The 12,824-nt window shown below is 38.3% G+C and overlaps 1 pseudogene; it reads left to right on the plus strand.

The window, feature by feature from the left end:
- Positions 1-11,153, plus strand: part of LOC143671979 (iron-sulfur cluster assembly 1 homolog, mitochondrial pseudogene) — a 29,500-nt pseudogene extending 18,347 nt beyond the window's left edge.
- Positions 11,154-12,824: the final 1,671 nt, after the last annotated feature.

The raw sequence follows: 12,824 nt of genomic DNA on the forward strand, positions 1-12,824 counted from the left end.
ACCATGAAGAGTATGTATTCTCTGTGGGTAGAACCCTCTCAAGAGGGAGAGAAGGCAGGAGCCAAAATGGTGGCTTGGTGAGGAGTGGGATTTAGTTCATCTTCCAGAGCAGCTAGTAAATAACCAGAAACAGTACAGAACAACTGCTGGGGCCACGTCAGAGACCAGACACACAGTGTACTCCAATCTGGACAAGCTGGACTGGCTTTAAGCCCACCCAGAACAGTGAGTTCCCTAAGCTGCGGCTGCCAGCATACCTTCCCCACACACTACTTCCAAGAGGGGATAGGAAAGAGACTCTACTAGCAGCAGGGGCTGAGCACAGCCAAGCTCCAACTGTGGAATTAGTTAACAAATTTTGACTACGAAAAATAGGCTCCCAGTTCAGCTGAACCTCAAGTAAAAGCTGAGGTTGTGGGCTTTGCCCCAGTGCAGGGGGGACAAGGCTGACAGAAAAAGGAAAAAAAACAAAAAATCCAGAGGTTTTTTTGGATCAGGCAACACAAAATACTTGAAAGGATCAGGGCCCTAAAGGAAAGAGTGGGTACATAGGACCTGGAGATGCACAGAGCAATGTGACAACTTAAGATCTTGATTAGCAAGCCTGAGGAATGGGGATCTTGCTCTGAAAAAGATTTTCTTTCGTTTTCTTTTTGTGGCTATGTTTCCACAGCTTGACTGCTGTTTGAATACAACTAAAGGGCTTCTCAGGCTCCAGCTGCCTCAGGTATAGGCAGAATTAAGCTTGTTTGAGAGTTTGCCTGGAGGCTGGGCCTTCCCCAGCAGAAGGGTGGGACCCAGCTAAGGTAGAATCCCTTCCTCAAGGAATTCAGACACCTGGGTATGGAAAACTGAAGTGATTAAAACCAGCTTACAATCTCTTCTCTGTCTCACCATGCCCCCAGCAGGGAGAGTCTGCTGAAGTTAAAAGTACCATATCATCTTATGCTGGTGGGACCCACAGGCAAACAAGTGCCACATACTTGACAGGATAGGAAAAACACAGAGTTCGAAGGTTTTATAGGAGATTCTTTCAACCTGCTGGGTCTCACCTTCAAGGAAAACTGATGCAGGTGACTCCTTCCTTCTGAGAGAAGTCCAGTTTGGTCTGGGAAAATTTGATTGGGGTTTAAAATACCTAGGTAGACCCTCCTAAGGGGGGAAAAAAAAGGCACCACACAGGCAGGGCAAGAAACAAGTAAACGAGAACTGAAAAATGTCAATCTGTTAAAAAAAAAAAAAAGAAAAGAAACCTAAGGAAGAGGTCTAGAATAAGCTGAACTGAATGTCAAAGAATAACAAAGTCATCCAGCAAGAAAATCCTAGGTAAAAAAAAATGAAAACAATCTCCAAAATAAACTAATTAAGGAAATTAAAGGCCTAGACACCAGCAAAAATAACGAATCATATAGGAAAATTGAAGATATGGCCCAGTCAAAGGAACAAACCAACAACTCAAATGAGATACAGGAGTTGAAACAATTAATTTAGAATGTTCAAACAGACATGGGAAACCTCATCAAAAATCAAATCAGTGAATTCAGGGAGGATATAAGGAAGGCAAGGAACAAACAAAAAGAAGAAATCAAAAGTCTGAAAAAACAAATCACAGAAATTATAGGAATGAAAGGCACAGTAGAAGAGATTAAAAAAAGAATGGAAACCAATAATATTAGATCTCAAGAGGCATAAGATAGGATTAGTGAACTGGTGGACGAGACATCTGAAATCTGACAAGCAAAAGAAAATAAGGGGAAAAGAATGGAAAAATATGAGCAGGGACTCAGGGAATTGAATGACAACATGAAGCACACAAATATATGAGTTGTGGGTGTCCAAGAAGAAGAGAAGGGAAAAGGAGGAGAAAAAACTAATGGAGGAAATTATCACTGAAAATTTCCCAACTATTATGAAAGACTTAAAATTACAGATCCAAGAAGTGCAGCATATCCCAAAAAGAATAGATCCAAACAGATGTACTCCAAGACACTTACTAATCAGAATGTCAGATGTCAAAGAGAAACATAGGATCTTGAAAGCAACAAGAGAAAGACAATCTATAACATACAAGGGAAGCCCAAAAAGTCTATGCATAGATTTCTCAGCAGAAACCATGGAGGCAAGAAGACAGTGGGATGATATATGCAAGATACTAAAAGAGAAAAACCGCTAACAAAGAATTCTATACCCAGCAAAATTCTCCTTCAAAAATGAGAGGAAAATTAAAACATTTTCAGACAAAAAATCACTGAGGGATTTCTGACAAAGAGACTGGCTCTGAAAGAAATAAGAAAGGGAGCACTAGAGGCAGATATGAAAAGACAGGAGGGAGAGGTGTGGAGAAGAGTGTACAAATGAAGACTATCAATAAAGGTAAAAAGAATTAAAATTAGATACGACATATAAAATCCAAAAAGCAAAATGGTGCAAAAAGTACTGCCCTTACAGTTATAACACTAAATACTAATGGATTAAACTCCCTAATCAAAAGACATATACTGGCAGAACGGATTTAAAAACAAGACCCATCCATATGCTGTGTACAGGATACACATCTTAGACCCAAGGATAAACATAGATTGAAAGTGAAAGGTTGGGAAAAGATATTTCATGCAAACAATAATCAGAAAAGAGCAGGAGTAGCTATACTAATATCCAACAAATTAGACTTCAAATGTAAAAGAGTTAGAAGAGGAAAAGATGGACACTATATATTAATAAAAGAAGCAATTCAACAGGAAGACACAACAATCATAGATATTTATGCACTGAGCCAGAGTGTTCCAAAACACATGAGGCAAACAGTGAAAGAGAAATAGACACATCTACCATAATAGTGGGAGAATTCAATTCCCCACACTCATCAATGGACAGAACATCTAGACAGAGGCTCATTAAAGAAACAGAGAATTTGAGTATACAATAAATGAGCTAGTCTTAACAGACATTTATAGAACATTACATCACACAACAGCAGGACACACCTTTTTCTCAAGGGCTCATGGATCATTCTCAAGGATACACCATATGCTGGGTCACAAAGCAAGTCTCAATGAATTTTAAAAGATTGAAATCACACAAAACACTTTTTCAGATCATAATGTGATTGAGTTGGAAATCAATAATAGGCAGAGGGCCAGGAAATTCAGAAATATATGGAAGCTCAATAACACACTCTTAAACAACCAGTGGGTCAAGGAAGAAATTACAAGAGAAATAAGTAAATGTCTCGAGGCAAATGAAAATGAAAACACAACATATTAAAATTTATGGGATGCAGCAAAGGCAGTGTTAAAAGGGAAATTCATTGCCCTAAAAACCTATATAAAAAAGAAGAAAGAGCAAAAATCGAGGAATAAAAGTCCATTTGGAAGAACTAGAGAAAGATCAGCAAACTAACCCCAAAACAAACAAAATGAAAGAAATAATAAAGATTAGAGCAGAAATAAATGAAATTGAGAACATAAAACAATCGAGAATATCAACAAAACCAGAAATTGGTTCTATGAGAAAATCAATAAGATTGATGGACCCTTAACAAGGTTGACAAAAAGAGGAAGAGAGAGGATGCAAAAAAATAAAATTAAAAAAAATGGAAGAGGAGACATAACTACTGACCCCACAGAAATAAAGGAAGTAATAAGAGGATACTGTGAACAACTTTATGTTAATAAATTACACAATGTATATGAAATGGAAAAGTTCCTAGGAAGGCATGAACAACCAACATTGACTCAAGAAGAAATAGATGACCTCAAGAAACCAATCACAAGTAAAGAAATTGAATTAGTCATTAAGAAGCTCCTAATAAAGAGAAGTCCAAGAGTAGATGGCATTACATGTGAATTCTACCAAACATTCAAGAAAGAATTAATATGAATCCTGCTCAAATTCTTCAAAAAATTGAAGAGGAAGGAAGACTACCTGGCTCATTCTATGAAGCCATCATCACCCTCATGCCAAAGCCGGACAAAGATACTACGAGAAAAGAAAATTACAGACCAATATCACTACTGAATATAGATGCAAAAATCCTCAACAAAATTCTTGCAAATCGAATCCAGCAGCACATTAAAAGAATTATACACCATGACCAATTAGGATTCATTGCAAGTATGCAAGGATGATGCAACATAAGAAAATAAATTAATGTAATGCACCAAATCAGCAAATCAAAGCAGAAAAATCACATGATCATCTCAATTGGATGAGAAAAGGCATTTGACAAAATTCAACATTCTTTCTTGTTGAAAACAATTCAAAGGATAGGAAGCGAAGGGAACTTCCTCAATATGATAAAAGGAATATATGATAAACCCACAGCTAACATCATCCTCAATGGGGAAAAACTGAAGATTTTCCCCTAAGATCAAGAACAAAACAAGGATATCCACTATCACCACTGTTATTCAACATTGTGTTGGAAGTTCTAGCTAGAGCAATTAGACAAGAAAAAGAAATACAAGGCATCAAAATTGGAAAGGAAGTAAAACTTTCACTATTTGCAGATGATATAATACGATATGTCAAAAACCCTGAAAAATCCACAGCAAAACTACTAGAGCTGGACTTCCAGGCCAAGATGATGGCTTAACAATGTGCACATTTTGGTTTATCCTCCAGAACAACCACTAAATAACCAGAAACAGTACAGAACAGCTCCTGGGGCCACATCAGTGACCAGACACACAGCATACACCACTCTGGATCAGTTGGACCAGCTGCGAGCCTCCCCAGAACCATGAGTTTCTCAAGCTGTGGTAGCCGGTGCCCCTCCCCTACAGGCTGCTTTCCAGAGGGGAAAGTAAAGGGACTTTACCAGCAGCAGGGGCTGACCACAACCAAACACCAATTGTGGAATTAATTAACAAATTCATACTACTAAAAATAGGCCCCAAGCTGAAGTGAACCTGGTCAAAGTGTAGGTCGCTCATTTGTGCCCTGGCACCAAGGGGGCTGGGCTGATGGAAAAAGAAAAAAAAAAAGGAAACAGAGGTTTTAGTGGCTGTGTTTCTACAAAGGCTTGACTGCCTTTGGATTCAGTGGCAGGGCTTCTCAGGCTGCAACTGCCCCAGGCATAGGCAGAAACAAGCTCATTTGAGGGCTTGTCTGGAGCCTGTGCCTTCCCCAGGGGAGGGGTGAAGCCCAACTCAGGTGGAATCTATCCTTCAAGAAATTCAGACACCAGGCCTCAGTAATTTGAAGCCATTAAAACCAACCTTCAACCTCTCCTCTGTCTCCACCACACCCCCAGCAAGGAGAGTCTGCCAAAGTTAAAGGTTCCACATCATCTTATGCTGGTGGGACCTGCAGGCAGACAAGTGCCTCATACTGGGCAGGATAAGAAAATCAGAGTCCAGAGACTTCATAGAAAAGGCTTTCAACCTGCTGGGTCTCACCCTCGAGGAAAACCGATGCAGGTGACTCTTTCCTCCTGATAGGAGGCCAGTTTGGTCTAGGAAAATCTGGCTGGGGTCTATAATACTTAAGCAGACCCTGCTAAGTGTGTGGGGGAAGGTACAATAGAATCAGGGAAAGAAACAAGAAAACAAGAACTGAAAAATTCTCCTCTGTTAAGCAAAACCTAAGCTAGAGGTCCATATAATACTGAACTGAATGTCAAAGAATAGATAGACAACAAATTCATCCAGCAAGAAAACACTAGGTAAGAGAAGTGAAAGCAATCTCCAGAATAAGCCAACTAAGGTAATTAAATGCCTAGACACCAGCAAAACATAACAAATCACATTAGGAAAATTGAAGATATGGCTCAGTCAAAGGAACAAACAAACAATTCAAATAAGATACAGGAGCTGGAACAGTTAATTAAGAATATACGAACAGACATGGAAAACCTCATCAAAAACCAAATCAATGAATTGAGGGAGGATATAAAGAAGGCAAGGAATGAACAAAATGAAGAAATTGAAAATCTGAAAAAACAAATCATAGAACTTATGGGACTGAAAGACATAGTAGAAGAGATGAAAAGAGCTAAGGAAACCTATGATGGTAGATTTCAAAAGGTAGAAGACAGAATTAGTGAACTGGAGGATGGAACATCTCAAATATGACAAGAAAATGGAAATATACAGAATAAAAGGAAAAATATCAGCAGGGACTCAGGGAATTGAATGACAATATGAAGCACACAGATATACATGTTTTGGGTGTCCCAGAAGGAGAAGAGAAGGGAAAAGGAGGAGAAAAACTAATGGAGGAAATTATCACTGAAAATTTCCCAACTCTTATGAAAGACTTAAAATTACAGATCCAAGAAGTGCAGCATACCCCAAAGAGAATAGATTCAAGTACATGTACTCCAAGACATATACTAATCAGAATATCAGAGGTCAAAGAGAAAGAAAGAATCTTGAAAGCAGAAAAAGTAAAGCAATCCATCACGTACAAGGGAATTCCAATAAGTCTATGCATAGATTTCTCAGCAGAAACCATGGAGGCAAGAAGACAGTGGGATGATATATTTAAATTATTAAAAGAGAAAAACTGCCAACCAAGAATTCTATATCCAGCAAAATTGTCCTCCAAAAATGAGGGGGAAATTAAAACATTTTCAGACAAAAAAATCACTGAGAGAATTTGTGACCAAGAGACCAGCTCTCAAGAAATACTAAAGGGAGCACTAGAGACAGATACAAAAAGACAGAAGAGAGAGGTGTGGAGAAGAATGTAGAAAGGAAGACTATCGATAAAGGTAAAAAGAAGGAAAATTAGATTTGACATATAAAATCCAGAAGGCAAAATAGTCGAAGAAAGGACTACCCATGCAGTAATAACACTACATGTTAATGGAGTCAACTCCTTAATCAAAAGACATAGACTGGCAGAATGGATTAAAAAACAGGACCAATCTACATGCTGTCCCTACTCAAAGGACATGAGAGCAAGGACACAAACGGACTTCTGCACACCAATGTTTATAGCAGTATTATTTACAATTACTGAGAGATGGAAACAGCCAAAATGTCCATCAACAGAAGGGTAGCTAAACAAACTGTGGCATATACATACAATGGAATATTATGCAGCTGTAAGACAGAATAAAGTTATGAAGTATGTAGCAACATGGATGGACCTTGAGGACATTACGCTGAGTGAGATTAGCCAAAAAACGAAAGGACAAATACTGTATGGTCTCACTGATATGAACTGACATTAGTGAATAAACTTGAAATATTTCGTTTGTAACAGAGACCATCAGGAGATAGAAATAGGGTAAGATATTGGGTAATTGGAGCTGAAGGGATACAGATTGTGCAACAGGACTGAATATAAAAACTCAGAAATGGACAGCACAATACTACCTAACTGTAATACAATCATGTTAAAACACTGAATGACGCTACATGTGAGAATGATAGAGGGAGGAGGGCTGGGGCATAAATGAAATCAGAAAGAAAGATAGACAATAAAAATGGAGATGGTGTAATCGAGGAATGCCTAGAGTGTATATAATGATAGTGACTGAATGTAAAAATTTTAAAAATGTTTTTGCATAAGGAAGAACAAAGGAATGTCATTACTGCAGGGTGCTAAAAATAGATGGTAATTAATATTTTAAAATTTCAACTTATGTGTGAGACTAAAGCAAAAAATGTTTATTTGATACAAAATTTATACTTTGACTAGTGCATCTCCTAATATAACTTATGTAGATAGTTGGTTGAACAACATAAGTACATGGAACCTTGGATAGGACATGAGATTTTGTTGGTTTGTCCAGAGTGATGCCCCAATGTATCCCAGAGTGATTTGATCAGAAAGTGGAAAAGTATTTGTAAAGTCCCCTTCAGGGAATGGTGAGAACGGGGGAAAATTCAACCTCCCCAACTTGAATTCTTGATATTCTCACAAGCAGTGTGGACAACCAAAGCTATAGGCTGAGTCCCCAGTCTTGGGGGTTGTTCATATGAAACTTAACCCCACAAAGGATAGGTCAAGCCTACTTAAAATTAGGCCTAAGAGTCACCTCCAAGAGAACCTCTTTTGTTGCACAGATGTGGCCTCTCTCTCCAGCCAACACAACAAACAAACTCACCACCCTCCCCCTGTCTACATGGGACATGACTCCCAGGGGTGTGGACCTTCCTGGCAACGTGGGACAGAAATCCTAGAATGAGCTGAGACTCAACATCAAGGGATTGAGAAAACCTTCTTGACAAAAAGGTGGAAGAGTGAAATGAGACAAAGTGTCAATGGCTGAGAGATTCCAGATTTGAGAGTTTATCCTGGAGGTTATTCTTATGCATTAAGTAAATATCACCTGGTTTTCCAAGATGCAATGGCGAGGCTGGAGCGAACTGCCTGAAAATGTAGAGCTGGGTTCCAGTAGCCATGTTTCTTGATTATGATTGTATAATGATATAGCTTTCACAATGTGACTGTGTGATTGTGAAAACCTTGTGTCTGATGCTCCTTTTACCTACTTTGTCAACAGACGAGTAGAACATATGGAATAAAAATAAATAATAGGGGAAACAAATGTCAAAATAAATTTAGTTTGAAATGCTAGTGATCAATGAAAGGGAGGGGTAAGGAGTATGGTCTGCATAATTTTTTTTTCTGTTTTTGTTTTATTTTTCTGTTGTCTTTTTATTTCTTTTTCTGAATTGATGCAAATGTTCTAAGAAATGATCATGATGATGAATATGCAACTATGTGATGATATTGTAAATTACTGATTATATATGTAGAATGGAATGAGCAAATTTTAAGAATGTTTGTGTTTCTTTCTTGTAATTTTTTTCATTAATAAAAAAATTAAAAAGTAAATAATTAAAAATAAATTTAAAAACTACTAGAGCTAATAAATGAGTACAGAGAAGTTGTAGGTTGCAAGATAAACACTCAAAAATCTGTAGTGTTTCTGTACACTAGTAGTGAACAATCGGAGCAGGAAATCAAGGCAAAAGTTCCATTTACAATTGCAACCAAAAGAATAAAATATTTAGGAATAAACTTAACTAAGGATACAAAAGACATAAACAAATAAAACTACAAGAAATTGTTAAAAGAAATCACAGAAGACCTAAATAAATGAAAGTGCCTACTGTGTTCATGAATTGTAAGACTAAATACAGTTAAGATATCAATTCTACCTAAATCAATTTACAGATTCAATGCAATACCAATCAAAATGCCAAAATATTTCTTTTCAGAAATAGAAAACCAATGACCAAATTTATCTGGAAGGGTAAGTAAGGTGCCCCAAATACCTAAAAATATCCTGAGAAAGAAAAATGAAGTCGAAGGTGTCACACTACCTGAGTTTAAGGCATATTACAAAGCTAATGTGGTCAAAACAGCATGGTACTGGCATAAAGATAGATGTACTGACCAATAGAACCGAATAGATTGTTCAGATGTAGAACCTCTCATCTATGGCCAATTGATCTTTGATAAGGCAGTCAAGCCAACTCACCTGGGACAGAACAATCTCTTCAGTAAATAGTGCCTGGAGAAGCGGATATCCACATGGAAAAGAATGAGAAAGGATCCATGTCTCACACCCTATACAAAAATTAACTCAAAATGAATCCTTAAAAAGGTCCAAACTAAGGCATCCAGATAAAGATACCTTCACTCCAAAGAAATGCCAATGTCTTTCACATGGGAAGGCACATGGCTGGCATTTGCTGGTCCATTGCTTCCAGCTTATGATTCCAGTGGCTTCCTCTCTAAGCATCTGTTGGCCTTCATTTAGCTTCTCCAGGGAAAAAATCTGGATTCTGGCTTGCTTAACATCTCATGGGAAGGCATGGGAAGGTGACACCTACTAAACTCTGCATCTCCAAGTGACCATATGTCTAGGCATCCACTCTTTCCATCGACCCTCCAAGCATCTCCAAATGTCTACATCTATGTTGATTGTGGTTTCTGTCTAGCTTCTGCCAGCTGTCTTAGCTCCTGGCATCTCCTGGGGCTTCTACATTTCCAAACATCTGTGCCTCTGTCAGCTCTGAAACAACTGTGCTTTTACAAATTGTCTCCCTTTTTAAAGTACTCCAGTAAACTAATTAAGACCCATGTTAAATGGGTGAAGTCACATCTCCATCCAATTAAAAATTCACACCCACAACTGGGTGTATCACTTCTCTATGGAAACAATCCAATCAAAGTTTCCACCCTAAACAATGGGTCTGTCCCCACAAGATTAGATTAAGAAAAAGAACATGGCTTTTCTGGGGTACATAACATCTTCAAACAAGCATACATGCCCTCACAGGGCTTACAGTCTAGTAGAAAAGCAGACATTCATGAAATAATCACAACATATGTTATGTGTTAAGAGCATGAAGAAAGAAAGGACTTAACCTAGTCTAGAAGGGAAGGATTTATTGAAGCTGAGATGTATAGTTAATCAAGTTAAAAATCAGGGAAAAGGGAGACCATTCCAGGTGGGGAAAACTCAGTCTGAAAAGGATCAGAAGTAAGAGAAAATGAGATGCTTTGAAGAAGTTGAAATAATTTCAGCATACCTTGATAAAGTGATACAAAAGGGAAAGAGACAGAAGATAAAGCTGGAGAGATAGGAAGGAGCTAGATCTTAGGGGACCTTGAGGCTAAGCTAAAGATTTTGGGCTTTAAATGCACCAGTTGTGTCCATGCAGAGAGGTTGAGTTGACAAAATTCTGACCAGAGGCACCCGGGCACCAGGACGGCCAAGGTGTTGGCTTCACTAGTCCAGGCCACTGTTTGGGCTATGAGCAAAAAGAAGCTGCAACCCACTCAGGCTGCCTTCACCCTGACACCTTCAACAGTAAACAAGGTAAAACAACTTCTTAACGATAAGCCTGAACATGTAGGTGTGAAAGTTGGTATCCAAACAAAGGGGGTGTAATGGCCTTTCTTATGCTTTAGATTATATGAAGACAAAAGGAGATTATGATGAAGAAGCTGTTCAAGATGGAGTCAGAGTGTTCATTGAAAAGAAAGCACAGCTTACATTGTTAGGAACAGAAATGGACCATATAGAAGACAAATTATCCAGTGAGTTTGTGTTCAATAACCCAAACGTCAGAGGAACTTGTGACTGTGGAAAAAGTTTTAATATTAGACACCCAAGGACTTCTCCATTAGCTTTAGGCTTCAGGAATGCTCCTGAAAGACTTGGGGGCTTACTAAAGAAATAATGTGACTCCGGGTTTCTAATATATGGCTGCCTTATGAGGAAAGAAATGCATTTTGAAAATGAAGCCCGTGTGTTGAATTCGAGGTAATATTTGTATTCTTTTTAGAAGATGAAAAATGAGAAGCCATTACTCTCTTTGCATCAAGTGTAGGATATCTAAACTTACATCCTTTCTGTTAATACTTGTTTCATTGAAGTTGCCTTAGTGGTAAGAGTTCAGATAGATTGCTGTCAAATGGCTTGAGTTGTTCAACTCCCTTGGCATTTTCCCAACTGGATTGATGACGCTTGAAATTCAGAGGCAAGAAATCCTGACTGCTTAAAGTAATGTGGTAGGACATTGTTTTTACTGCCCAAATTTGCCATGGCCTTTTTACATTTTAATTTAAAATGTCATTACTGAATGCCTCATTTGCCTACCCTTTACAGTACCAGCCATTAGATGAAAGTCTGGGGCAACAATTTCCAGGAAATGAATGATGCTACAAAAGATAGAAAATACTCCACCAATATTTCTTTTTTAAAAATATTTTTATTAATAAAACAACATACAAACACACAAACATTCTTAACATGCAAACATTCCATACATGCTATACAATCAATGGCTCAAAATACCATCACATGATAATTTTTTTGAACATTTGCATCACTCCAGAAAAAGAACTTAAAAAAGAAAAAGCTCATTCACAGCATACCTCTCACCCCTCTCTCTCATTGACCACTAGTATTTCCATCTACTCAGTTTATTTTAACTTTTGTTCCCCTATTACTTGTTTATTTTTATCCATTTTTTTTTACTCATCTGTCTATACCATAGATACAAGGAGCATCAGACACAAGGCTTTCACAATTACACAGTCACATTGTAAAAGCTATATCATTATACAATCATCTTCAAGAAACAAGGCTGTTGGAACACAGCCCTACAGTTCAGGTACTTCCCTCCAGCCACTCCAATACACTATAAATTGAAAAAGGGATATCTATATAATGCATAAGAATAACCTCCAGGATAACCTTTTGATTCTGCTTGAAATCTCTCAACCATTGACACTTTATTTTGTCTCATTTCTCTCTTCACCCTTTTAGTCAAGAAGGTTTTCTCAGTCCCTTGATGCTGGGTCCCATCTCATCCCAGGATTTCTGGTCCCACTTTGCCAGGGAGGTTTACATCCCTGGGGGTCATGTCCCACATAGGAAGGAGGGCACTGATTACACTTGGCTTAAAGAGAGAGGCCACATCTGAGCTACAAAAGAGGTTCTCTGGGGTGGCTCTTTTCTTTTTTAATTGACAAACCAAAACAACATATAAACATGACCATACTTAACATATAAACATTCCGTACTTGGTGTACAATCAATGGCTCACAATATCATCTCTATCCCACTTAGTAAAAGTTGCTGCCCCTTCCATGATGGAAGTGGTCCAATGTAATCAACCTCCCACCATGTAGCTGGCTTATTATCTCAGGGAAAGATGCCATATTGGGGACTGAGTATGGGTCTCTGCTTCTGGTAGATTGGGCACTCAGCAGTGGCCATAGCCAAGTCATCCTTGATGAATGGAAGTCCATGTTACAGAATCCATGCATAACTTCCATCTCTACCACAATGCCCACTTTATTCATGAGCCCATTAGGCAATGGTAGGAGTGACTGAGGAAAGAGAA

This window comes from Tamandua tetradactyla, chromosome X (assembly GCF_023851605.1).
Source record: "Tamandua tetradactyla isolate mTamTet1 chromosome X, mTamTet1.pri, whole genome shotgun sequence".
NCBI lineage: Eukaryota > Metazoa > Chordata > Mammalia > Pilosa > Myrmecophagidae > Tamandua > Tamandua tetradactyla.